The 26,866-nt window shown below is 49.3% G+C and overlaps 1 protein-coding gene across 2 annotated transcripts in view; it reads left to right on the forward strand.

The window, feature by feature from the left end:
* The first annotated feature begins 25,795 nt into the window (after positions 1-25,795).
* The window catches only part of COL6A2 (collagen type VI alpha 2 chain), a 43,309-nt gene continuing 42,238 nt past the window's right edge, over positions 25,796-26,866 (forward strand). The window contains exon 1 of one of the 2 annotated variants that reach the window (XM_028703158.2): positions 25,796-25,965. The gene's annotated coding sequence lies outside the window, so the exon portion shown is untranslated. The remainder of the gene's footprint in view (positions 25,966-26,866) is intronic. The other variant, XM_028703148.2, reaches the window with a different exon arrangement.

Below are 26,866 nucleotides of genomic sequence, written 5' to 3' on the forward strand. Positions count from 1 at the left end.
ATAGAATTTCTGATCTCATAATCTGTTGAAACAAATATTTACAAGGAAAGACTGCTAATCTCCAAATTAGCATTTTCCTTCCAAGTAGCTGAACTCTGTGATATGTAGGTTGAATGAAAATCCAGCTGAAGGAAGATTTTGTAATACCAGACAAAAAGAATGCAATCTATGAGTGCTGGACACTTCACTGGAAAGTCACCAGGCACAGTGGGGTGGGTGACAGAAGCCAAATTTGGTCCACTATGTACTTGAGGAATCATAACTCCTTCCGAATGTTGACAGATCATGTATTGAGAATAAAGAATGAGAACATGTAGCATCTCCACTGCCTTTATAACAAGGCTATCATAAATGGCTATCATAAATCACTGCATAATTATCTCAGTTGGCAGCACATCGACCGTCAACAACTAGTCAGCCATTCTCCTCCCCGGAAGTCCTTGGGAGTGAAATGGGCCAACCTTCATATAACCTAGTCCCAGACCATTTACACTAAACAGGCACATCAGAAAGAATGTGCTGAGCAGGCCAAAGGACAGGACAAAATGCTGCCACTTCAGGTGACCATCATCTAATTTTTATACCTTGAAGTTAGAAGCAGCATTCTGAGTAGAATCATAGAATCATAGAGTTGGAAGAGACCACAAGGGCCATCGAGTCCAACCCCCTGCCAAGCAGGAAACACCATCAGAGCACTCCTGACATATGGTTGTCAAGCCTCTGCTTAAAGACCTCCAAAGAAGGAGACTCCACCACACTCCTTGGCAGCAAATTCCACTGTCAAACAGCTCTTACTCTCAGGAAGTTCTGAGTAGTGCTGGGGAACAAACTGGCAACTAGTGAGGGCCTTAAAGGCAGCCAGAGAGCTCCATTCTAGTTAACAATATGACTGCTCTGTCCACAGAGAGTAGCAACTCCTTACATTTGAGTAATCCAGCTGATTTTTATTATGTTGGGCCATTGAAAGTGGTAATTGGTTACGCAAGAAGAGACAGGTGAACAGAAAGAATCTTCCTGTGATGTCTGCAATCGATGTGGAAGTTCAGCTGTTTTTCTAAAATGTACCTAGATGAATAAGATCCTAAAGAAGGTCTTTCGCATTTCAAGGCCTAAATCCCATTTACACAGTGGGAGAGCTGGACGTGTGCTTTACTTTCTCCCATTGAAATCAATGGGACTTTTATTTTAAGTTGCTTTGGCTGGATCATGCTCAGTTTCTTAGGGATGCATCTGAAATGTCCTAAATGTACCTTTGCAAATGGGCCAAGTATGAGTAACCATACAAACGCAGGCACACCATGCACAGACATGGATTAAAAAGCTGAGACTGGCAGTGGCATCTTTTCAGGACAGAATCTGCACAGGCTGCTCACTCCACGACTGATGCTGATGAAAAAGGGCAGGGTTGCCTGAGCTCTATTTTGCCTCCCTGGCCTTTGGAGAAGGCCTGTCCTGCCCCCGAGAAGCCCCAGCCCTCTTCAGTTTCAGAACAGGAAACAACTGACCACAAGTTTAATGCTTCACTTTGGCCTTAGTGAAGATGACTCATTTCAATCAGCCACATCTGGATTGACTTACCGCTCTCTCCAAAAAGTGCTGGGAAACAGGGAAACAAACAGATGTGTGAGGCCGATGTCTGACTCCCACTTCTGGTTCGAAGATGATTGTAAGCCTGGGGCCAAGGCTTTCTTACTTTTATTCCTGAGTGATGGTAGGCATTTTTATTAATAAGCTTACTTTTGATAATGCCATAATAAATAACATGTGATGTTTTGTGTGTGTCTAAGTGAGAGGCACAAGGAGAAGGGGACGACAGAGGACGAGATGGTTGGATAGTGTTCTCGAAGCTACCAGCATGAGTTTGACCAAGCTGCGGGAGGCAGTGGAAGACAGGAGTGCCTGGCATGCTCTGGTCCATGGGGTCACGAAGAGTCAGACATGACTAAACGACTAAACAACAACAACAACAAGTGAGAGGCATGGGATGCGGGTGGCACTGTGGGTTAAACCACAGAGCCTAGGGCTTGCCGATCAGAAGGTCGGCGGTTCGAATCCCCGCAACGGGGTGAGCTCCCGTTGCTCGGTCCCTGCTCCTGCCAACCTAGCAGCTCGAAAGCACACCAGTGCAAGTAGATAAATAGGTACCGCTCTGGCGGGAAGGTAAACGGCGTTTCCATGTGCTGTTCTGGTTCGCCAGAAGTGGCTTAGTCATGCTGGCCACATGACCCGGAAGCTGTACGCCGGCTCCCTCAGCCAATAAAGCAAGATGAGCGCCGCAACCCCAGAGTTGGCCACGACTGGACCTAATGGTCAGGGGTCCCTTTACCTTTACCTTTAAGTGAGAGGCAGGTAAAGAAACGGTCTAAGTAGTAGATCAACAACCATTTACGTTGCTGTCGCTTACAGAAACTTAAGAGGTTACTGAGAGCCAAGCCACTTTAAGAACAACAGCAACCCCTAGTTCACAGCCTGTTTCAGCTGCTTGGAAAAGTGGTGCTGAATCAGGGAGGCTCCTCCTGCGCCTGCGAAGGGCTCTTCCCAACAGGAGGTCTTTTGTGTAATTTTAGCAGCATCCACACAACCTCTGTCATCAAAGCGCCAGGCTGTACTTTTTCACACTGTTAAGTTGCGGGTGAACATATCAGACGACACAGCGATTCTTCAAACAGCTCTTGTTTATTCACAGGCCAGAACAGAACTGAACTGTTCAGCCAGCCTGCTTATATAGAGAGCTCCAGAGCAACGTAATTGTAACAACTTTCTGTAACTATCCAATCACTGAACGTCACTTTCGATCCCTTATTTGCATATGTGCACCTGAACTATCTACAGTATCCCCCTGCTGGCCCAGGGTGAGAACTTCAGTATATAACACATACTGAATCCAGATTTCCCCCTACTGCAGAAAACAGAATAAGTAAAATTAGCATGTTGTACATCTGCAGTCGCTGCTGGTATGGAAAGTCATTGACAAAGTCTTCTTGGTGGGCAATTTGCCTCCTGTGTGGTGATGTTTAAGTCTGTGGCCTCAGACAATATATCTTTACTTTTCGTTCTATTATTAAATTTATTCCTTCCTTCATTCATTTCAGGTATTTATTTATATACTGCTAAATAATCAGAATTTCTAAGCATGGTACATAAAAAAATTTTACAACCATATAGAGACTAAGAACTATGAAAGTTCCTCCTAGAAATGGAAAAGTACCTTGGGAATGTCTGCTGGAAAAGGAAGGTCTCTGTCAAGCACCTGGTGTTCAGCAGAGAGGAGGCCTGTCTAATCTCAGCCAGGAGGGAGTGCCACAGGATTGGGCCCACAATACTGAACATGCAGCTTCCAGTCTTTATAAACCATGTATCTGAACCACGGAAGAACACTAGCAGAGACTCCCCTGGGGACCTCAATGATTAGGCAGGGATATTGGGGACCAGGCAGTCCTTAAGGTATCCTGGACCCTAGTTCTTAAGGAAGCCTTATAAATTAATACCAGAACTTTTACCTTGGTCTCACAGGGTATAGGCAGCCTGCACAACCTCATCCATTTCACAGCTGCAGCCAGACCATGCTCAGCCTCTTCTGAGTTAGATGCTATGGAGAAAAAGAGCAGAGCATCATCCGTGTACTGAGGACACTTTGCCCCCAAACTCCTAATGACCACTCTCAACAGCTTCAGGTGGATGTTAAGCAGTACTGGTGCCAATATCATGTCCTGTGGCACACCGTAGCACAAGGGCTGTGGGGCTGACACAGTCTCTCTGTTGTCTTCTCCAGATAGGGCCTTGCAGTTGGAATGGAACCACCGGGGAGGGGGGAGGGGAAGTGCCCCAATGCCCATCCCACAGAGCTGGTCCAGGGAGATAGTATGGCCAATGGTTTCAAAAGCTGCAGAAAAATCTAGGAGCAGAGACACATTCTCCTTGTCCCAGGCACCAAAATAGAACACAGTGCTGCTGGCATTGCTAATGCACAAAGGATGTTTCCAGGTGAATCATAGAACTGTTGAGTTGGAAGCCACCCTGAAGATCACCTGGTCCAGCTCCCTGCAATTAGGAATCTTTTGCCCAACGTGGGGCTCAAACCCATGACCCCCAGATGAAGAGCCTCATGCTCTGCTGACTGAGCTATGATTTGGGGCAGCTGGTGGATCACATGTGTATAAGTATCACTACATGCAATCACTTGTCATTGCATGGAATGGCTGGGTCGGATGATGCCTTGGTGATTTCAGAAATGAATGTGTGTGTCGTATCTTGCTTTTCAATAAGTCCCCAGCACTTGGGCTCAGCTTAGCACGGGGGGGGGGGGGGGGGCTTGGAAAAAAACCAGAAAACTTTCACTCACAGCAACTCTCAGCTGTGCATCTAGAACCTCATCCTTATTCAAGTACAATGTTTCGTAGACCTCTCCTACATAAAAAGAAATAGTGCATGCATATTCAAAATGGCTGCAGGATATACTTCCTGTTCTGTTTCCTAAACCATAAATAAAATAAGGCTCTGAATTCATGTGATTTTCAGAGGAGAATAAATATTAGAGGGGAAATTGTGTTTACATTTTCAAAGAAGATGCATTCTTTCCCCAGCTGGAGTCACCTTTATGATTATATTTCTGCCATTTTAAGACAGGAAAGGCTGGTACCTGAAAGACAAAGTTAATGACCCACCACAAAGCCATCCATGGCTGCAATTCTAGCCATATCTGCTAACAAATAAGTTCCATGGGGGGAGTTTTGTAATAGAGCACAGAGGAAAAAGCACTCACAGCAAGAGTCTGCTCTATGATGGGGATCAAAAGGGCAGAGGGAAGGAAGTCCGCTCATTGCAGGATGGCAGAGGCTTCACTGGGGCCCTGACGAGGGAACTGGAACAGTGGTGCCCTTCCTGATAGGTAGTAAGCCCCTCCGGATATCAGGAACTGGATCCTAGCCTGCACCCAGCTTTGGCTAATGGGGTGCAGGCTGGGGACTCAGGCTGTGCCAGGGGGCAGAGCCAACGGAGCAGGTAGGCTTCCCTCAGATCCACCCCCTGCCCATTTAAGCAGCCCCCACCTGTTTGTTTCTTCGTCAGGTTTTTATTCTGCCCACCCACCCACGGTTCAAAGACATTGCTGTGGTCACCGTTCTTTAAGGGGCTGGGTAGTAATTTGCCCGCTGAGCTAATTGGCACCGACTGAGTAGTTTTGCCTACCTCATAGCAATCATCACAACTAGTTTGGCATTGGGGCAATCCAGGGGTGGTGGCCATGTCCACGTGTCCTAGGGGAGCCAGGGCCGAAGGTCACCCTATTTAATGTAAGTCTTAGGAAACCCTGCCTGGATTGACCATGCGTCACTTCTGGCGGGTGGGCTGGAAGTATTTTGATTGCCCCTTGCCCAAGCAAAACCTTTTTCATCTGTATTCAATAAAGTTGTGGCCTGTTTTGACCCAAAAAACCAGCCTCATTGGTCTCTTATTTGCATGGGCACTTGCATGGGCATGGGGAACCCTATGCCTCATCTTGCAAGGAAAGCCTCTTCATAGTCTGTTTTCAGCTGAGTCCTCCAGCATCAGGTCAACATGCCCCCAAACCAGGGCTGTAGCTAGGAGGTGGTGAGGTGGGCCCCCGCCAGGAGCGCAGGCAATGGGGGGCATGCAAAATCAGCTAAAAATGTGTCCATAAATGTCTCCTCCACCATTTGTCCACAATAAATATTGATTATTGCCTCATAAGAAATGGTTTTAAATAGAAGGTGAATTGAATGGAGGGGCGGAAATAAGAGCCAATTTGTCCGTGGCTGGAGGGCACAGTCTGGACGGTTCTGCCAGGGGCACAAGATCACCTAGCTACAGCTCTGCCCCAAACACAAGTGTCAGGGGTTCAGGAGCAGAGGCAAGGGCAAGGGAGGAAACAGAGAGCGAAGGGGAGGAGGCAGAAGAAAAGATGAGTGATGACGACGACCCGAGATCTCCGAATCTTTCCAGTGAATCGGAGGATTCACAGAAAGGAGCACCAGTGGCCAAGGCAAGGGGGGAGTTTAGGGGGGCACCCCAGGAAGATAGAGCCAGAGGGGACTCAGAGGAGAGCAGTTGGAGATCGGGACCAGCGTCACCGCCAGAGAACAGGGAAGAGGAAGGGAGCCAGGGGGCAAGCGCTGGCAGCTCACAACAGGAGGGAGGGCACGAGTCAGGGGTGGCCACACCTCCATCTGGGAGCGAAGAGACGGTTAGACGGAAGGTGGAAGGTTGGGCGCGCGCGCCAAGTTCAAATGCACAGGAAGGCGGCGCAGTAGGCAGCCCGGAAAGGGAGCCGGGTCCTAAAGCCCGGCGCAAGGAGACAGGAGGGTCCGGGGGGTCAGCGTCAGAAGAATCCCGGAAGGAAGAGACCCAGGGGGGCAGAGGGACCCAGAGAAGAACAGTCAGGCGGAAAAGGTGGAGCAGGGCTAGGATATTAAGTTGGTGTACAAGGGGCGGAGATTCAGACGGAGTTTCGCCGATCTAGCTACTAGACGTAGAGTTGCACGCAGCAGCTTGAGAATGGAAACTGTAACTCAATAAAGACTTTTACTTAATGACCGTTGGCTAGCGTGATCCTCTGTGAGCTAGGATCTTGAAGCAACTCTGACAGTAAGCACCGTCTCTAAGAATTGTGGGCATATACAGCCTCGAGGAGAGGAGAGAAGCAGGTGCCTACTAGCGAGCTCACGAACGGCAGCCGACATGACGGCTGAACAGCAAATAGCGGAACTCAGAGAAGCAGTGTCACAGCTGAATGCCGAGGCTCTCGCATCCAGGAAGAGAGAGGAGGACGCAGCTGCCGCCTACAGGGATCTCCAGGTCAGGTTGGAAGTGCTTACGAAGCAAGGGCAACAGACACCCAAACCAGAGGGGATTGGTTTGGGGAGACGCACAGGCGGTCTGGTCTCTCACTTCGATGGGAACCTGCAACAGTATCCCAATTTTAGAGCAGACGTGCTGTGTGCACTGCAACTGCTGAATAAAGATTTTAGAGATGAGCAGGAGAAAGTGGGATTCATCATGTCCTATTTGCATGGGGATGCCAGGGCATGGCTGCGCAATTTGTGGAGGGATAACGATCCGGCGCTCCAAAATGCGAATGCCTTTATTAAAGCGATGGATGGGTGTTTTTTATCAAGCATTGACGTGGATCTTGCTCGGCAACAGATTCATGGACTGAAGCAGGGAAGGGCCAGCGTACGGCAGTACCATGCCCGCTTTTTCGCCTTGGCCAGTGCCCTAGAATGGGACAGAGATGCGACTCCTGTAAGAGACCTGTTCTGGGAGGGATTAAACAGCTCTGTGAAAGATGAAATTGCGAGGGGGGAGAGACCCCGGACCACCCAGGAGGTCGTGCAGAGGGCGCTGGCAGTGGGGGTACGGCTGGAAGGACGTCCGTGGAGCAGGGACGAAGGGCGTGGAGGGCGCGAACCAGCCAGGGGCTCCTCCTTCTTTCCCAGAGAAGCAGCACGTACGCAATCCACGCCTCCGCCAGGAGGAGGAGCTGAACCGATGGAGGTTGGAGGTGCCAGGGCTCAGTCAGCAACCAGAGCCCTAGCACCAGCAGCAGTGAAAGCGAAGCCTCCTAGAGGGAACAGGAAGTGTTACGTCTGTGAGGAGCCAGGGCATATGGCGAAAGAGTGTCCCCAGAGGCTCCGCAAGCTCACTGCAGCCTCAGCAATGGCGACTGCAGCAACGCAGCAAGGAGAACCACAGCAGGGAAACGACGCAGTCTGGCTGGAGGAAGAGGCACTGGGGCCCAGCCAGACGTATTAATGATGCAGTCCCCAGAGATTTTACAGCCCGTGAACCCCCTCCCGCCCAAACCAGTGGTGAGGCTCACCGCATCGCTCCAGCTGCCCAATGGCATCACCTTGGACGTGCCAATCACCATTGACTCAGGCAGCAATGCGGACTTTATAGGGCAGGACTTTGTCAACAAGCATGCTATACTGTTGCTGCCGGCCACACTGCCCCTGCAGGTTGTCACGGTGGATGGCAGGGAGCTGCTAGGGGGGCAAGTGGTGCAGCAGACGCCACCAATGGTGATGCGACTTGGGAATCACAAAGAAGTCATCAGCTTCAACGTCACTCAATTGTCGGACACGCCCATTGTGTTGGGCATGAGTTGGCTGGACAAGCACAGCCCAACGCTGGCTTGGTACCAGAGGCAGCTGACCTTCGGCTCTTCCTTTTGTGCTGAACACTGCATCGTGCCCAGGCAGGAAGGAGAGGAAGAAGAGTCACAGCTGCTGCTAGGCACGCTGCAAGCGATTCCCCACAAGTACGCAGAATTTTTGGAAGTTTTCTGCGAGAAGGAGGCAGACAGGCTACCCCCTCACAGGCCATATGACTGCAAGATTGACCTGCTGCCAGGGGCGGCGCTGCCTAAGGGGAGACTGTATTCCATGTCAGAGGACGAACTGCAAGAACTCAAAGAGTTCATAGATCATAATTTGGAGCGCGGTTTCATCCGAGAGTCCGAGGCGGCGGGAGGCAGCCCGGTGTTCTTCGTTAAGAAGCGGGATACGCCCCAAAAGAGACTCGTAGTGGATTACAGGATCTTGAACAGTGTGACTAAGCCGTCGGACTTCCCCATGCCCCGAATTGACGACCTCCTCGCAAAGGTGCGGAAGGGCAGAGTGTTCACCAAGTTGGACCTGCGAGGGGCGTACAACCTCATTCGCATGCGGGAGGGAGATGAGTGGAAAACAGCCATGTTCACGCCACTGGGGACCTACGAATATAGAGTTATGCCTTTTGGATTGCAAAATGGCTCCCACGTTTTTCAAGCATTCATGCATCACGTGTTGGCGGGACTTCTCTACAAGACGTGCGTCTGTTTCTTAGATGACATCCTGATCTTTTCGGAGTCGCAACAGGAGCATGACAAACACGTCAAGGAAGTGCTGAACAGGCTAAAGCAACATAGGCTCTATGCCAAGCTGGAGAAGTGCCAATTTGACGTGACGGAGGTGGATTTTCTGGGCTACAAGCTGTCTGACAAGGGGCTCGCCATGGACAGCGCCAAGGTTCGAGCGGTGTTGGATTGGAAGAGCCCGCGCAACCGGAAGGAGGTCCAACGGTTTGTCGGCTTTGCGAACTTCTATCGCAAGTTTATCAAGGGCTTCGCTATGCAGACGGCGGCCATCACTGACACGCTTAGCTCCAAGAAAAAGAAGTTCATTTGGACAGAGCAGGCGGAACAGTCCTTTCAGGCACTCAAGCGTCTCTTCGCGTCGGAAGAGCAGCTGCTTCATGTCAACCCCAGCAAGCCGATGAGGGTGGAGACAGACGCCTCGGACAGAGCCGTGGGGGCGGTCCTGCTGCAGAAAGACCCGCAGGGGGTGTGGCGACCGGGAGCGTTTTACTCCAGGAAGCTCAGCAAGTCCGAGCAGAACTACACCATATGGGACAGGGAGTTGCTGGCCATTCATGCAGCGTTCAAGGCGTGGAGGCACTTTCTGATCGGCGCCAAGCACACGGTGCAGGTTTGCACGGACCACAAGAACCTAGAGCACTGGCGCACGGCACAGTTCCTGAACCAAAGGCAGATACGTTGGGCTGAGTTCTTTGCGAACTTCGACTTCCGAATAGAGTATGTCCCGGGGGACACCAACATCATGGCGGACGCTCTCTCTCGCAAGCCACAGTATCTGGAGGACGCAACGCCAGCGGCCGCCATGCACATCTTCGCACCAACAGTGTGGGCGTGCGCCGCAGCAACCGTGGATCTGGAGGCGGTGCGACAAGCGTTGCAGGGGGACTCCTTCGCGCAAGCAAAGATGGCAGAGGTGCAAAGGGGCAAGGCAGCGGCCGACGGTTTCCAGCTAAGAGATGGATTGCTCATCCGTAAAGGGGCCATCTACGTGCCGGGAGACGAACTTCGCGCCAAGGTGCTGCAGCAGCTGCACGACGCGCCCACTGCAGGGCACTTCGGCAAGGAGAAGACGGTGGAATTAGTCGCCAGGGATTTCTGGTGGCCTGGAATGAGAGGGGAGGTCGCGGACTACGTGGCGAGGTGTGACACCTGCCAGAGGGCGAAGCCAGTGCTTAGACCGCCGGCCGGACTGTTGGAACCGCTGCAAACTCCGGTCGAACCTTGGGAGAGAGTGGCCCTGGACTTTGTCACGGATCTGCCCAGCTCGAGGGGCAAGACGGCAGTGCTGGTGGTGGTGGACTTGTTCTCCAAGATGGCACATTTCATTCCGTGTGCGAAGGTGGCCACGGCGGAGCAAACCGCCAAACTGTTCATAGACCACGTGTTCAAGGTTCACGGTCTGCCACGGTCTATTCTGTCCGACCGGGGGCGGCAGTTCATCTCGAATTTCTGGCAGAGGCTGATGGGCTTCCTGAACGTCAAGATCAACCTGGCGTCGGCGAGACACCCGCAGACCAACGGGCAAGCGGAGCGGGTCAATGCCATCATGCAGCAGTACTTGAGGTGTTATGCAAATCAACAGCCTGCGACGTGGGTGGATTACCTGCCGCTCGCCGAGTTCGCCTACAACAACACGAAGCACGTGTCCACGGGGGTCACGCCGTTCTTCGCCAACAACGGGAGGCACCCCAGAACCTTCCCGGGACTGGAAAGGCTGGGGGAGGGGGAGCCGCAGACGGCAGATGCGTTCGCGTCGGAGCTGCAGGAAGTCCACCATCAGCTGAGGCGCCAACTGGAGCTGGCCAAGCACGCATACAAGGTACAAGCGGACAAACGCAGAAGGGTTGGCGAAGAGCTCCACGTGGGAGACTGGGTCTGGTTAGCAGCCCACGCAGTGCCGGCCAGGTCGTTGGCCAAGAAGAAACTAGGGCATAAGCAACTGGGGCCCTATCAAGTCGAAGAGCAGGTCAACCCGGTGGCCTTCAGGCTGGCGCTTCCGGAGGGTTCCAGAATGCATCCGGTGTTCCACAGATCGGTGCTCACTCCCTACAAGGCACCGCACAGGTTTCAGGAACCCGGAACGGCGCCGAGTCCGGTCAGAGACAGAACAGGGCACGCAGGAGTGGCACAGAAGGAGCGCATCAACGAAGTCACAGAGATTTTGGATTCCAGATGGGGGGAAGAAGGGGTAGAATACTTTCTCGCCAAGGAGGGCACCCCGGCCAGTGCGAACAGCTGGGTGCCGGGCTACGCCTTGGACGAACCTCTGCTCAAAGACGAGTTTCATGCCCTCTTCCCACATAGACCGATGCCAGCAGACTTTTTCGACGACTGGCTTTTCACGCCCACGCTTTCGGCCAGCACGTTCCGGGGGTTCGATTCGGACGAGGACCCGACACGAGACGTCCGTTCCCCGGAGGGGTCACCCTCGGGATCTGCCTCAGAACCCTCGTATTGGTGGGACGACAGACCAGAGGAGCAGTGGCGCAGGAAGTGGCAAGAAGGTCCAGGACGAGCAACGCCGCCAGGAGGAAGTGAGGGAGAGACGGACATGGACGTTTTCGGGGACGACCCAGGTTTCGAGCACGGCGGCACAGAGATGGAAGCAGAGGTGACCGTCGTCGACGAGAGCAGGGAGGAAGAACCGGAAGACTTAGGATGGAGGCCCGCTACGGGAAGCGAACGGTACCCGACATTCGTCCCCTTGACACAGCAGCACCCAGCTCCAGCACCGGAAGGAGGGGAGGGGGGAGGGGGGGGCTTCGAGGGGGGGATGGATGTCAGGGGTTCAGGAGCAGAGGCAAGGGCAAGGGAGGAAACAGAGAGCGAAGGGGAGGAGGCAGAAGAAAAGATGAGTGATGACGACGACCCGAGATCTCCGAGTCTTTCCAGTGAATCGGAGGATTCACAGAAAGGAGCACCAGTGGCCAAGGCAAGGGGGGAGTTTAGGGGGGCACCCCAGGAAGATAGAGCCAGAGGGGACTCAGAGGAGAGCAGTTGGAGATCGGGACCAGCGTCACCGCCAGAGAACAGGGAAGAGGAAGGGAGCCAGGGGGCAAGCGCTGGCAGCTCACAACAGGAGGGAGGGCACGAGTCAGGGGTGGCCACACCTCCATCTGGGAGCGAAGAGACGGTTAGACGGAAGGTGGAAGGTTGGGCGCGCGCGCCAAGTTCAAATGCACAGGAAGGCGGCGCAGTAGGCAGCCCGGAAAGGGAGCCGGGTCCTAAAGCCCGGCGCAAGGAGACAGGAGGGTCCGGGGGGTCAGCGTCAGAAGAATCCCGGAAGGAAGAGACCCAGGGGGGCAGAGGGACCCAGAGAAGAACAGTCAGGCGGAAAAGGTGGAGCAGGGCTAGGATATTAAGTTGGTGTACAAGGGGCGGAGATTCAGACGGAGCTTCGCCGATCTAGCTACTAGACGTAGAGTTGCACGCAGCAGCTTGAGAATGGAAACTGTAACTCAATAAAGACTTTTACTTAATGACCGTTGGCTAGCGTGATCCTCTGTGAGCTAGGATCTTGAAGCAACTCTGACAACAAGGAATTCAGAGAACTAGAAAGCGGCTGCCCCAGTGTCACCTTCTAAGTCCATCCCTACAAAAAGGGCTTTAGCCCCCTCCTACTCCAATTACTGTAGAGTAGAACCTCAGCAGCTTCTGGGCCCCAGGGCAGGTGCTCCTCAAGGGTGCCGTGGGCACAGAGGTCCAATGGTGCCTTGTCATCAGGAGCCACCTAGAGCAAGTGGCAATGCTGGACACTGGACTGCCTGCCTCTGGCTGGTGAGATGGGGCATTTCTGGTGGTGGTTGAAGTGGAGGGGTGGGTTGGTGGGGTGCTGCCTCTTGTGCTTCCACTGCCTGAGGCAGGTGCTTCATTCCACCTCCTGTGTGGGTTGGCTCTGCCCTGACCAGTTCCCAAGCTACTAGCGGCTGCCTTGGTGCATATCCCTTGATTCCCTTCCCATCCTGATGCCCACTCACCATTCCTATTTCCTCTCCCCTCCCCCATTTGTCCACACACACACCCCACAATTGCACCTGCTCTTTGGCTGTTTGATGGCATGACCTTCCTCGCAGTGGCACATCGCCCATGTGGCTTCTGCTGATCTTCTGATCCCTCCGCTTGGAAAATGTTTCGCAGTATGGCTGGGCTTTGGCCCTCTTTTTCTCAAAGTTGCCCCACAAATGGGAAAACTTAGACAGGGAGACCATCCTAAGCAGCCAGGAGAGAGTTTACAATGGAAAGGAGCTGCAATGAATGTCCTCCAGCAAATCATTGTTCGTAATACTCACATTTCTAAGTTGCATGTCTAAGAAGAAATAAAGCATGTACTAAAATCTCACATAAAATTGGCACATTGCAGCAGCAGCGGCAGCAGGAGGAGAGCTCTGAACAATAATTTAAAACAAGCAAACAAAATAAAATGGTACCAATAAACACAAGTGTGACGTTAACATATGAGAGTGCTGGAGGTGAAATAGTTAACCAGGTTACCCAATCAGAACCCAGGGGGTGGAGTCAGAGGGACTATAAAACCAGCTCTGGGAGGGGCAAAGGGGAGAGTTTGTTGGGAGTTGGGAGGTTGGTTGGAGTGGGAGTGAATTGGGATAGAGTCTGGGGGTAGGTGGAGTTAGTGTAGCGAAATAAGCTGAGTCAGGAACAGTTAGGAGCTAGGAAGACAAGTAAATATCTGAGAGGTGGTTTAGTGAGTGAGAGCAGGTAGCGGATGTTATAGGTCTGGATAGGCACCCCATGATTGTAATTGACTGAGACCGTTTATGAAACCACACGCTTGTTAAACTGCAATAAATAAACAGAAGTTTATGTTCCAATTTAGCCCTGACTGGACTCAGTATTGTACCAGGTAGGGCCTGGGGGGTGGCAGTGAGAAATAAAGTGGTGGCACAGGGATCAATAGACGGTGAAACGTCCGGGGACCCCATGTGATCCCCACAACAAGTAGCAAAGTGCAGGGAAGGTGGCATTGGGGCTGGCATGATCCTTCCACCTGTGAGGGGTGGGTGGAGTATAAAAGTGTTTCATGCCACCTGATCTCCGCTGAGCAGCTGCACCAGATCCCAGGGGGGACACCCACAGCTGTTTTCCTTTGGGAAGATTGAGTCACAGCGGAGGCTCATGTCTTTAAGGAATAAGGTTTATTAACACACATTTACACCTGGAGTCTTTCAGGGAGGGGGTGCAGAACACCTAGAATGTCTCTTGTTGCCCCTCCCACCGCTTCCGCAAGCTTTGGTCCAGAGCAGCAGCCAGGATGGTCTCTTGGTGCCGCTACCTCCAGCCAGGGCCACATGGACTTCTGGCCTTTGTTCTCCTCCTCCTTCCCAGAACACCCCTAGATGTTTCCAAAAGGACAAATTCTCCTATGACATCGTAGTGTCCCCCCCCCCCCCATCACCTTTGAAACCTGCCAATTCTCCTGTCTCAGTCCAGAGGGGGGGAGATTTATTTTGCATTGCCAGTGGCCCTTAATGACACTCCTTTGTTCCTTAATGGCTCTGCACTTCGCTAGCCAGCTAATTTGGGTAGAAATTCATCTGCAGCTTGTATTTTCCCTTCAATATCCCAAATATTATCTAGCTTCTGACATTTCTTGGGTTGGGGGAGTCTCCCCCACTCCACCCCCAACCCAGGTTCATAACAATATATGTTTTTTAAAATGTCTCAAAAATATTCTCCTATCATGGACTTTGCTGGCAAGGAGCTTAGCAACCATGCAATAAATTATGACAGGGGTCGGCAATGTGGTCTTGTTGCGCTACAACTGCCATCAGCCCCAACCAGACTTTCTGATCTCCTGCACTGCAAAAGGCAAAATAGAGCAGAGAGGAGCCACATGGCTTGTGCAGCAAGCTGTCTGCATAGCAGCTCAGGATTTCCCCATGTCACATCATCGTATTCCTTGTGACACAAGTTCTTATGCCTCTACTTCTTGTTGTTGTTGTTTAGTCGTTTAGTCATGTCCCCTTGGACCAGAGCACGCCAGGCACTCCTGTCTTCCACTGCCTTCCACCATTTGGTCAAACTCATGTTGGTAGCTTCGAGAACACTGTCCAACCATCTCGTCCTCTCTGGTCCCCTTCTCCTTGTGCCCTCCATCTTTCCCAACATCAGGGTCTTTTCCAAGGAGTCTTCTCTTCTCATGAGGTGGCCAAAGTATTGGAGCCTCAGCTTCAGGATCTGTCCTTCCAGTGAGCACTCATGGCTGATTTCCTTCAGAATGAAGATGTTTGATCTTCCTGCAGTCCATGGGACTCTCAAGAGTCTCCTCCAGCACCAGAATTCAAAAGCATCCATTCTTTGGCGATGGGCCTTCTTTATGGTCCAGCTCTCACTTCCATACACCACTAATGCCTCTACTAGCAGACTGCAAATGAAGGGTGTGTCAGTAGCAGCTAATATAACTGGGCCCTTGCTATGGTGAATGGTCAGGAGTATTGACTGTGTGTTTTAGGGGGATTGCAGCACGAACAGGAAGCTCTGTCAATCCACAGCCAAGGATAGTCTCCCCCAACCTGATGTTTTGGACCACATCTCTCATCATTCTCAGAAAGCACATGGCTATGCAGAGGTAATGGGAGTTGTCCCCTAAAGCATCTGGAAAGCACTGAGTTGTGGGAATACTAACCTGCCAAACTGGTCTGGCAATAGTTCTCCAAGATCTCAGGAAGAATACTTTCTGAGCTCTGATTTGACTTATCCTTTATCTAGAGATGCCAAGGACTTTCCCCCAGCCCTTCTCAATGCAGAGTGCGTGTGCTGACACTAAGCAATGATAATCGCCTCTGTTCCGTTCCTGGCAAAGGCCAGAAGTCCTTTTCACAAATTCCACCAAATAAAAGAGCTCCTCCATCACTTCATGTTGAACTATCAACTGTGAACCCCTCTTTTTTTAAATAAAAAAATATTTAATTTTGCAAGCATAGAGTTATAACAATACCAAATAAATATCCACATTTAGAGATTTCTCTGAATCTCTAGACTTCCCTCCACCCCTTCCATGGGTCTCATTGTCAACGTTTTCAACTGCATATTATTTCATCATCCATATTTTTTATCTGTCCATATGGTCCATAGTGATTGTTACATTACAAATGTTATTAAAATCCTGCTAATGTTTTCTAAATAAATTATATTTTTCCCCATTCTTTCTTAAAGTTTTTGTTTTCTTGGTTCCTGAGATTTCTGGTCAGTTTTGCCATTTTGGTCTAGTCCATCAGTTTGGTTTGCCATTCTTCTCTAGTCGGGACTTTGCCTTCGTTCCATCTCTGGCCTAGTAGTATCTGTGCGGCTGTTGTCACATGCATAAAGAATATTTTCTGCTCCTTTGGGATATTGGTATCTACAATTCCTAATAAGTTTTTTTTAAATAAAAGTTATTTTAAACATTTTTTTCAATTCATTATATATCATTTCCCATTATGCTTTAATTACTTTACACGACCACCACATATGATAAAAGGCACCTACTTTTTCTTTACATTTGCAGCACGATTTGTACTTGTCTTATACATTTTTGCTAACTTACTAGAAGTCAAATACCACCTGTACATCATTTTCATATAGTTTTCTTTCAGCATGCAACATGTCGAGAATTTCAAATCAGTTTTCCGTAACCTTTCCCAATCTAAAAGTTGAATATTGTGCCCCCAAATCCCTTGCCCAGTGTATCATTACGGATTTAACCTGTTCATCTTTCGTGTACCGTTCCAAGAGCAATCTATACATTTTTGAGAGTAATTTTATATTGTTTTCTAACAGAACTTTTTGAAATCTTGAGATCTCATAACTAAAACCTTTCTTTTTGCCTGTCTTGAAAATATCATTTAATTGGGGAAACTGTAACCAATCCCTCAATAAATCCCTTCGAAGACAGAGGTCCTCTGGCTGGGACGGAGCGATATGGGATTGAGGGGGCAACTCCCATCTCTTGCGGGGGTGCAATTAGTGCCAGCATCGTCCGTTAAGAGTTTGGGTGTAATCTTCGATACCTCCCTCTCTATGGAGGCGCAGATTACAGCTATAACAAAGGCGGCATTTTTTCATCTCCGCCAAGCTAAGCAGTTGGCTCCTTATCTCTCTCACCCTGACCTAGCCACTGTGATCCACGCGACGGTCACCTCCAGACTGGATTATTGTAACTCGCTCTACGTGGGGCTGCCCTTGAGACTGACCCAGAAACTCCAGCGGGTGCAGAATGCCGCGGCGAGACTCCTTATGGGGCCTTCGCTGCGAGATCATATCCATCCGGTACTATACCAGCTGCACTGGCTCCCGGTGGAGTACAGGATCAGGTTTAAGGTGCTGGTTTTAACCTTTAAAGCCCTATACGGCCTAGGACCCTCGTACCTACGGGACCGCCTCTCCTGGTATGTCCCACAGAGAAATTTACGGTCTGCAAATAAAAACATCCTAAAGATCCCAGGCCACAGAGAGGTTAGGCTGGCCTCAACTAGAGCCAGGGCCTTCTCGGCCGCGGCTCCAATCTGGTGGAACGCTCTGTCACAAGAGACTAGGGCCCTGCAGGACCTGACATCCTTCCGCAGGGCCTGCAAGACATAGCTGTTCCACCAGGCCTTTGGTCAGGGCGCAGCCTGACTCCCTCCTTTGGCAATCTGCACAGAATTTTGCTTGATGGTTGCCATTAATTTGATTTTAATTTGATTTAATTAATTTTATAAGGAATGTTTTTAGAATGTTGGACTATTTTGACTGTTGTTAGCCGCCCTGAGCCCAGCTTCGGCTGGTGAGGGCGGGATATAAATAAAATTTTTTATTATTATTATTATTATTATTATTATTATTATTATTATTATTATTTTATTATTATCTCTTCAAAATCTTTCAGTTTCACCTGATGTTCTACTTTGGTTAACAACTCTCTATATGTCGCCCAGCTGTGACCCATTCCTCCGTAGCGTCAGAGCCAGATTACTGCAATGTGTGCAATTTCATCTGATTGGATGCAGAGTGCCACAGCTTGCCTCCTGCTGAGGGCTGGGTCAAATGTTACAGAAGTGCTCTACCTTCTGAACTGCCTCTACAGGGGAAAGAAATTTGTCTCCCCAAATTCTTAGTATTCTCTCACATGAATCCCACAACACAGCATGGCCATGTAAACAAAACACACTCAGCGCCCCAGATCACATCGTCCGCAAGAACCCCAAACACACACTGGGAGCCAAAACTATTTTAAAGGCATCTGGCAGCAACATCCCTAAGACTGATAATAAAATAAAAACCAAGGAAACCATAGACTTTGACCACCTCATGATTCTGTCTCTGTCATCTGATGAGTCAGACCACCACACCAGTTGGTAGGATTCAAATACAACTAACGTAGTGGTTTGTTAATGGATCTCCTATGCCATTGACAGGAAAAAGCAGTTTAATCCTTCCTAATGTTGAGCTTTCTGAAATAATTACAGGCTGTCTTTTCACCAGATGCCAACAAAGAAGAAATTAGGAGTCATTATTTATTTGCAATAAAAGGAAAGTCCAAGGCAAATTTTCACATTCCATTACCCATGTTTTGAATTCTCACATTTTTTTTAAAGGAAGTTTCATGTAGGGAAGCAAAATGCACAGACTTTAGACATGTGTCTGAGTTTGCAGGACAATTTGTACCTCTCACATTTCACATTAAGAAGACTTTGTGCCCAGGGCCATTTTTGGATCAATATTCTCTAAACATTTTCAAAATGTGAGGAGTACAATATAATATTGGAAATGGCTGTTAAGATTTCCCTGATATTCTGAAGGAATTGCATAATTCTAGAGAGCATTTGAACCGCAATGTGTTACCTTAGGTCTGTGTAGCCATGTGCCAACTCCTCCTTTGGTTTACTAAATCACTGCAGCACTGCTGAAATCATTATTTCTTTGGCTGAACAACAAGAAGCTCTGGAATGTAGAAATTTGTAACCAGGATGATAATAAAAAATTCATTTCCCTCCTTTCAAGATTAAAGAAACATGGCCAATTAGAAGAGATGCACAGGACACAATTGTTTGTAATCTCCTGAATACAGCAAAAAAAAAAAAAAAAACCACCAGCCCAAGCCTTTGTGGGGAGGCCTATTTGACCCCACTAGACTGCAGCCTTTCTCAGCCTTTGGTCCTCCAATGTGGATGGACTCTAACTGCTACCACCCCCGACCACTGGTCCTTCTAACTAGGGATGATGGGAGTTGTAGTCCAACAACATCTGTGAACCCAAGGTTGAGAAAGGGTGGTCCAGAGCATGAGCCACAAATTAGAGAAATAAGTTAATGGAATGTTTATATGGAATCTTCCTCGTTCTTAAGGAGTCTGTCCAGTGGGACCAGGAACACAAGAGCTGTGTTGAAGTGTTTGCTTGAACGGGTGAGATGTTACAGGATACTGGGGGGAGGGGGAGAGGGATGTGAATGCAAACCCAATGACTCCAGGTGTGCCAGCTGTTCTTCAGACCTTTGTGCAGGAATGAGAAACACTCCCCCTCCCCAGACCCCAGGTCTGAATCTTCCGTATCCTTTGCAGGTTGAATTTGACAGATAGGTGGCACTCACCATGGCATCAGGGGATGAACTTCTTTGAAGCACACCTTCAACAAGGTTTGCTCCAGGATGACAAAGGGGTTTGCTTTGGCACTCATGCTAAAATGGAGCTCCCCTGTGCGTTTTAGCAGGTGTGTCAATGGAAATTCACCATCCTTTGAGTGCTACTTACTCTTCATGTACATTTCTTTGTATGCAATTTTGCTAAATATATATGTTTTTGAAATTTCCCCTTAAAAACACAATTTTGTATATTATTTTCACTTATACATTTTTATTCACACTTTTCCCAGTATAAAGATAAAGGACCCCTGGATGAGCAGCGTTCATCTCGCTTTCAGGCTGAGGGAGCAGGTGTTTGTCCACATTCAGCTTTCTGGGTCATGTGGCCAACATGACTAAACTGCTTCTAGTGCAATGGGATATCATGACGGAAACCAGAGCGCATGAAAGCACCGTTTCCCTTCCCGCTGCAGTGGTACCTATTTATCTACTTGCATTGGTGTGCTTTCGAACTGCTAGGTTGGCAGAAGCTGGGACAGAGCAACGGGAGCTCACCACTATCACAGAGATTTCAAACGCTGACCTTCCAATCAGCAAGCCCAAAAAGCTCAGTGGTTTAGACCACAGCGCCACCCACATCTCCTTTGCCCAGTATATGCATATATAAAAACTACTCCCTTATTTATGGATGACCCCAGTTTACTTTCAAACTGACAGACAGTCAGACATTGTGATCATCCTGTCCTGTTTCTGCTATGGGCTGTCAAGGCAGCACAAATACTTAGCAACATGCTGCTCATTCCTGTCACTCCTTTAATTCCAATGAATGCCAAAATAAAGGATGTAGGGCAATTCAGATCCACGTGCAGGGGCTTCATTCACATTCATAGCTTTTTAAGCAGACACTTCATGGAAGAATGAAGTTCAAGATCCATTCTTCACTGAGTACTCATCAACTGGCTGATAGGGCTAAATTTTAGCATTGCTTACACAGGTTCCACATATCTATGGCATGGTGTGATTTACTGAAAGTCACCCCTTGGTGTCTGAATTCACCCTGTATTAAGAACATAGTAAAACAAGATGGCAAAAATGATTCAAATGTGCATTTTTAAATTTTATACTCCTCATTGCAGCTGCATTGACAACCTCAGCAACAACCACCACATTGTTCCTCAGGGAACAATGGAAAGGACAATGGAAAGTTCAGTCTTTCCAGTCCATGTGGTTTCCTTCCAGCCACAGCACTCAGAAACCCACATATTTGTACTGTATTCAGAACAGTGCCCTGCTACCTATTTTTGTAGACAGCAGCCCCCTCTTTTCCCAGACTATTGCATTCTGGCTAATGCAATAATTAACACCACCCCACTGCCCACTTACTTGTTGCAAAAGAGTTGGTCTCTGGTACACACACACACACACACACACACACACACACACACACACACCACTGTGCACAGAGGTAGCATTACTCATTCAACCAACAAAAACTTAACAGCAGAAATATTGTCTTTTCTCTGAAGCCATTGCCAAAAAAAGGTTTCTCTAGCGTGTGGCATCTGAGTCATGCAGAGCAAAGTCAAAAGCTTAGTGTAAAGGGGGAAAGTGCACAAATATTACCCGTGGGTGGCTGGGTGGGTGTGGGTACGATGTTGGGAGGTGCCCGGAGGAAAAGGGAGTTAAGAAAAATGTTCCTCTTTCAAGGCATCATTGCCAAAGCGAACAGGAGGAAATCCATCCTGTGGTATCCATCCAGTTGGATTTCTTGGGAAGCTGATTTCAAGATTCCCCTTCTGGTTTCTCTGGTGACTAGAAAATAAAGCGAACACAGCAGAGCGTTCCAGTCGTGATGAGCACAGCCAACCAGGCAAGGCTGGTGCCATGCGGAAAGGCACAAGAACAGGCCAAACACACAGCTAACGTTACCTTGCTGAGCATTGGTGGAAATGCCAAAGAGGAAGGAGAATGAGGCCCAACCCTGTTCTCGAAACTGGACAGACTTTAAATCCCTTGCCCTCCCCAAAAGCTAAGAAATTGTCACCAAATGACTGACTCAGAGTGATACACCTGGAAGTCAAGGGAGGTTTGCTCCATAGTTCAAAATGATCAGTTAGTTTTCTCATCCAAAGTTATAAACATGCTAGGCAGGGATAACCAGCTGCACAAATATTAGATGGGGAACACTTGCCTGGCCAGTAGCATATGTGAAAAGGATCGAGGGGTCTTGGCGGACAACAAGATTAACACAAGTCAACAGTGTGATGCAGCAGCAAAAAAGGCTAATGGTATTCTCGGCTGCATCGACAGAAGTATATGTCCAGATCAAGGCAAGTAATAGTCCCACTGTATTCTGCCTTGGTCAGACCACACCTGGAATACTGTGTCCAATTCTGGGCACCACAATTTAAGAAGGACGTTGACAAGCTGGAACGTGCAGAGGAGGGTAACCAAGATCATCAAGGAGCTGGAAACTAAGCCTTATGAGGACCAGTTGAAGGAGTTGGGTAAGAGGGAAAGAGGAGACTGAGAGGAGATATGTCAGCCATCTTCAAATATCTTAACGGCTGTCACAGGGAAGAGAGAACATGCTTGTTTTCTCCAGCTCTGGAGGGTAGGACTTGAACCCATGGCTTCAAGCTACAAGAAAGGAGATTCCAACTAAATTTCAGGAATAACTTTCTGATGGTAATAGTTGTTCAACAATGGAACAGTCTCCCTTGGGAGGTTGTGGACTCTGCTTCCTTGGAGGTTTTTAAACAGAAGTTGGCCGACCATCTGCCATGGATGATCTAGTTGAGATTCCTGGGTCCCTTCCAACTCTATGATTCTATGATAAGCCAAGTTTGAATACCAGGCTCTTGCGCTCCCTGCCTGCCCCTTCAGTCCCTCCCTTGCCCGTTGGCTTTGAGACTTCATCTTTGCCAGAGTTCAGACATAATGGATTACTCCGGCTCAAGGCAAACCAGGAAGAAAGCACTGCAGGTGGGGTTGGGCAGGGCGAATACAAGCCTGCCCCATGCTTCTAGTTTAAGAAAATATCATCATTTGTTAAATTTATATAGTGCCCCAAACCCGCAGGTCTCAGGGTGGTTCACTGGTCAATAGACTAGACAATCTGGATGCAACCAATGTCTGAAAAGCTGTCCAGATATAATATTTATTGCCTCCTGCTGGTACTTTATTTAAAAAAACAAAAAAAGGGCGGGGAAATTGGAATCAATTACACAGGAAGAGCCATTGTCAAGCAACAGCACAAGAAATAGTGCAGGCTGAGTGAGCAACCTGCAGCTTCAGTAAGAAGCCCTTGGAAAATATCCATTAGGATCCCAGACCCCTCTTCAGATTCTGGGTTCCTAAATTAACAGGTTCTGCCGGGTGTTAGCAATGTCCTTTTAATTTCTGGCAAAGCTGGTTGTTTAGTTGTTTAGTCGTGTCCGACTCTTCATGACCCCATGGACCAGAGCACTCCAGGCACTCCTGTCTTCCACTGCCTCCCGCAGTTTGGTCAAACTCATGTTAGTCGCTTTGAGAACACTGTCCAACCATCTTGTCCTCTGTCGTCCCCTTTTCCTTGTGCCCTCAATCTTTCCCAACACCAGGGTCTTTTCCAGGGAGTCTTGTCTTCTCATGAGGTGGCCAAAGTATTGGAGCCTCAGTTTCAGGATCTGTCCTTCCAGTGAGCACTCGGGGCTGATTTACTTCATCATCATCATCACCAAACCTTTTATTGGCATCACATACAAACATCCATAGTAAATCAATACAGAATTACCACCTCCCCAATGTCACAAAACATTTGTCAAATGAAAAGAGGCAAAACAGTCTAACGTTACAGCTCTAGGTCTCCAGGGAGATCAGACGTCTGCAATATGTTGCTGCGACAAAAAACCAAATAAAGATATTTAGCCACTAACTTGGTGAGCTCCTGATCATTCCCCAGTAATAGAAAATGTATGACCTCCAACTCTGGTTTCCATTTGGGGATGCAGAGTTCATCTAGAAACTGCTGGCGGAGATCAGCATATAATTTACATTTAAGAACCATGTGTGTAAGAGTTTCCACCTGATGGTCTTCACATGGGCAAATTCTTTCTCCTTCCACCATTCCCGAGAACCTTCCCCAGAGGAGGTTTGATGGATTTGAATTAAACGTGGCCAACAAAAATGCCCCTCTTTCTTGAGGGATAAGCAGAAATTCAAGATAATTGTGATTAGTTTCATATGCCCAAGAAAGTTGAAAGTAAAGAGGGGGACATGTTCTCTCTGCTGTTGCTGTTGGTTCCTGAAATTCAACCTAATTTTTATTATAGCCTTGGCAGATGGTGGGGGCATCGATCACAAAAGTTCCATTGACAATCCAAGTTGCTGTACAGTGGTACCTCAGGTTACATATGCTTCAGGTTACATACGCTTCAGGTTACAGACTCCACTAACCCAGAAATCGTGCTTCAGGTTAAGAACTTTGCTTCAGGATGAGAACAGAAATCGTGCTTCGGGGATGCGGCGGCAGCAGGAAGCCCCATTAGCTAAAGTGGTGCTTCAGGTTAAGAACAGTTTCAGGTTAAGAATGGACCTCCGGAATGAATTAAGTACTTAACCTGAAGTATCACTGTACCTTTATGTTAAACTGTTGTAGCTCTGGGGAAAGAAAGGGGTCTGACAAGACTTCGCTAAGCAGAGGATCTTTGCCTAATGTGAGGTAGATGTATAACCAACATAGAAGAAATCTCACCCAGGCAATGGTCTCTACCTTGTGTTGACCTCCCTCTAGACACAAGGCTTCAGAATGGATAGGTTTGATCTTGCAGTCCATGGGACTCTCAAGAGTCTCCTCCAGCACCATAACTATAAATTATAAAAAGGTAAAGGTAAAGATACCCCTGCCCGTACGGGCCAGTCTTGACAGACTCTAGGGTTGTGCGCCCATCTCACTCAAGAGGCCGGGGGCCAGCACTGTCCGGAGACACTTCCGGGTCACGTGGTCAGCGTGACATCACTGCTCTGGCGAGCCAGCGCAGCACACGGAAACACCGTTTACCTTCCCGCTAGTAAGCGGTCCCTATTTATCTACTTGCACCCGGGGGTGCTTTCGAACTGCTAGGTTGGCAGGCGCTGGGACCGAACAACGGGAGCGCACCCCGCCGCGGGGATTCGAACCGCCGACCTTTCGATCGGCAAGCCCTAGGCGCTGAGGCTTTTACCCACAGCACCACCCGCATCCCATCAATTATAAATATATAATTGTTATACTCACAATTATAAATTATATGTGAGTATAAATTAACTTCCTATTTTTCCTAACTCGTGTTTCTGAACTAACAATTGATATGCACTAAAATACTCACAAGCATTTGCACTTGGCCACAGGATGATAGAAGTTCCAGTTCTGAGGAATGATTTCCCACACATGCTTCCTTTCAAGCCCTTCCCGTAAATGTGGCAGCCGGACCTAGCAAAGAATGCTGCCAGGGGTTCTTAAGAATCCAGCCGGTTTGAGATTAGCACAGTCCCAGAATACTTGAAAAAATATTTATTTAATCACCAAAAAAAATTGTGTTTGCAACCAGGTCAGAACATGGGGGGGGGGGAGAGAAATAGCAGCCACTACAAACAAATGATGGAGAATATTTGGAGAAATTTATGCAAAGCGGCTTCCTCCTCTTTGGGTGAGAAAAAAGGAAATCTCAGAAATGGTTCATCCAACCGTCCTTATTTGAAAAGCAAGCAGCAGGGAGGGAGAAAGCAAAACCTATCAAAATATTCCGATTTCACCCTTTTCTAGAGTCACCAAACATCCTTGTAAAGAGAATCTGGACTAGAGGAAAATCTATGTAACTGATTCAAAAATACAATCAGTATCAATTCCAGACAGTATGAAAAGTGTCGTCCTGAGAAATGTAGAATAACTGGTGACCTGGGTACCAAGTTCCTCCGCAGGTTCACCAAAGCCCACATCGCCCCCTTCCGATGGCCCGTGCTGCCAGCTGGCCTTGGGAAGGGGGCGGGGGGCTGCTAGTTTACAGTGGCACAGATTGTACTTTGAACAAGCGACGTGTTTGAAAACCTTTTGCCTTCCCCCTTTCCGTGAGTTTTCTAAACCCTGCTGGGAGAGCCGTCGGGGGGGGGGGGATCCCAAGCCCCTGGCGGGCACCGCGTTGGCGAAGGGCGCCCTGGAGAGGCGCGAGAAGGGGCTCCGGGCGGAGGCTTCGCTTGCGCAAGAGGCAGCCGGAGCAGGAGCTCGCTCGCCCGGGCGGGAGACCCAGGAACGGTCCGCGCCCCCGAGCGCGGATGGTGGAGCCACAGCGCCGCCGGGTGGCCGCTGCCTCGGGTGGCGCTGGCTGGCCCGCTCCGGGGGGAGGAGAAAGAGGCAGGACGGAGCCAGGCGCCCGCGCCCCGCCCGGAGGGCTCCCTCTCTCCACTCCCAAACCAAGCGAAGGGAAGGAGCCCCTGTCGCCCAAGATGCAGCGCCCCTCGTGAAACGCGCGCAAGCCCGTCGTCCGCGCCCAGGAGCTGCGGCGAGTCGGTTCCCCAGGTAAGCGGACGGCAGCTTCGCCCGCGGCTCTGGCTCGGGAAGCGCGGAGGGAGCGGGCGAAGCTCGGCGGGGCTGGGGCGGCGAGGGAAAGCGCGCTCCAGAAAGGAGCTGCGCCAGGAATAGCGGGCAAATCTGGGGGGGTTGCACTGATCGAAGCAGCCCCAGCACAGCAAGCGCAGGACCAAAGGCACCTGTGAAGGATGAGGTGCTGTCACCTCAAGTAGGTGATGAATATCATGAAATGCTTCTGCTGGTCTTTGATTTCTACGTGGCTAGAAAACAGCCCTTGCTCTTCAAAGCGCAGACACTTTTCTCCTTCCAACATTGGCACGGCAACGTTACCTGCTTCGATAGTTTTGCACCCATAAGGCGGAATTCACAAATGGGCTTTTGTGGCTTCCCTGGTTTTGCTTTAGATCTGGTGCCTTTGGCCAGCGGGTTGCAGGGCGTGTGTTCTTCCAGAGCTAGAGCACCGCAGTAACTCGCTAGCAGGCATATTTTGTTCTCCAGAGATATTAGGCAGATTTAGCAGAAAGTAGCAACAACATTCCTTCTGTTGTCTATGGCATGTCTAGATTGGAGGCAATTAAGACTCTTTGCTAATGAAAAGAATGGCTTTTCTCCTTCCTTGCTGCAAGAGACCCTTGGCATCACTCTCTGACTTAAAGTGCTATCCTATAGATGTCTACTCAACAGTAAGTCCTTTTTTGGTCAACTAGGACTTACTCGGATTGCAGCCTAATTGTGAGCTGTTGTGTTCCTCAGTAGGATGTGTAATTTAGAGACAGGAGCAGCACCCCAAAGTTGTGGGGAGGAGGGGCAGGAGTTTGTGTTGGTTGTGTGTCTGGGAATTTCACTCTTAGATGAGGTTATGAAGTTGTGACTCTTCTCTTCCATGCAC

This window comes from Podarcis muralis, chromosome 1, assembly GCF_964188315.1.
Source record: "Podarcis muralis chromosome 1, rPodMur119.hap1.1, whole genome shotgun sequence".
Lineage (NCBI taxonomy): Eukaryota > Metazoa > Chordata > Lepidosauria > Squamata > Lacertidae > Podarcis > Podarcis muralis.